Below are 1,777 nucleotides of genomic sequence, written 5' to 3'. Positions count from 1 at the left end.
CTTTTTCTTTCTGTGTCAGAAGTTTTTTTTCCTACTTACGATTCCAGTGCTGTTGTCTTCCTGGGCCCTCTTTGACCCCTGAGTAGCTGTATTCCTTCTCTTAACCTGCATTATTTATTTTGTAAGCTCCCTAGGACAGCATTGTATATTGTATTGTTAAAGACACAAATGCTATCAGCAACTGTACAAATATAAGGTGTTTTTTCTTCCTGTGTGAACGTGAGAGGGACATTGGTATAGTACAGCATGGGCCAGGTAGTCGTGCACATGGCAGCTGGCAGGTCTCTTCACAGATAAATCACGATTGACTAGAGGTAACAACAGGAACAAACCTACTCATTGCGCTAATGAATTATTTTGAGAACTGTTGGATGGAAGACAGAATCACCAGCCAAAGATCGAGGTGAGGCAAAATGAAGTGTGAGTGTCGCATCACTTTCCTGGCTATATGTACGTTGCTGTAGGATAGGGCCAGAGGTCGGCCCCAGGGATGGATGGTGCACACCGGCCGTGCTGCTGCTGCTTCAGGCTTGCTTCACTTGTGGTTTCTCTTAGGAAGAGCTGTTTGGACTGGTCCTGAGCAAAGCGGGGGAGCCAGCTAACACTAAAACGGATCCTGCCTTACCTGCCAGTGTAGACATAGTCATCATGTGTCATCTTTCTGAGGTGTGCGAGAAGGCTGTACTGGCCAGATGGTATTAAAAAATAGTCCAGAATTGCTGGGTATATTAAAATGTGTTTTTTGTTTGCTTGTGCTGCAAACCGTTGTGTATTTGGAAGTAGGGTGGGGAGACTAAGAAGGATGTTAGTGTTACCCTTGAATATGCTTCTGTATGCCAGCTTGGATCTCTGGGGTAGGCCTTCAGGAAACTCCCTTCTGTCAGGACCTGGTACCCAGAGTCGCTGTGATGGTGGTGTGTGATTGCGTTGAGTTGGGATATCTGATCATCTTCGTACTGTGTAGTGTCCCATATCTCTGTGCTGTGTTATGAATGACATGTAGGTCAGCGTGTTCTTGCCTTTAGATTCTTCCGGAAGCTGGGTTAAATTTGACTAAAATTAGCTTAAATGTTAGTAAAGTAAGAACCTGGCTGTGACATCTTCATTCCAGGCTGTGACCATTCTGCTCTGTTCAGGTGGCTTTCAGGCCAGACCAGTAAAATTCTTTCATAAATTGAAAATAAATAAAAATAATCTTTTGCTGAGATATTGACAATTTTAAAAGAATCAGTTAATGAATTCAGTTAGACTGAAGAATTTATGCTCAAAGATGCAAGGAGTAACCTGGAGCCTGCATCTCAGTAATGGTGGAAACCAGGGAAAGCCCCTGCCTTGACTGACTGAGCAAAGATCTTGGTAAAGGCACTACAAATACTGGGAACCAGCAAAAATCATTAAAGAGACTGTTTATCAAGGAGGTGTAAATCTGTTCTCTTAAGTTGGTACAGCTGTACAGTAGAGTGCAAGAATTTCAGGGTAGGAGGGAAATCATTGAAAATTATGCTGAGTTAACGTTTCAAGGGGAATGAAAAACAGCCCTCTACTCATTTAAGTAGAAGGGAAACAAGCGGCGAAGATAAGTCGTCACGGAATGAGAGTGATGCCAGGACTGAAGGTAATGTAGATGTCATTCAAAGAGTACACGAGTACTGTTCATTTCTTTTTTTAGTTGGGTGAATGAGATGGAAAATTCTAAAAAAGCCAAACCAAAACAACCCAATCCCCTGACAGTGATCCTCATATAACATCTCACAAGGGACAGAGGAAGTCAGAGAGA

The sequence above is a fragment of the Pygoscelis adeliae genome, unplaced genomic scaffold (assembly GCF_000699105.1).
Source record: "Pygoscelis adeliae isolate BGI_AS28 unplaced genomic scaffold, ASM69910v1 Scaffold84, whole genome shotgun sequence".
NCBI lineage: Eukaryota > Metazoa > Chordata > Aves > Sphenisciformes > Spheniscidae > Pygoscelis > Pygoscelis adeliae.
Note: the sequence above shows the minus strand (reverse complement) of the source record.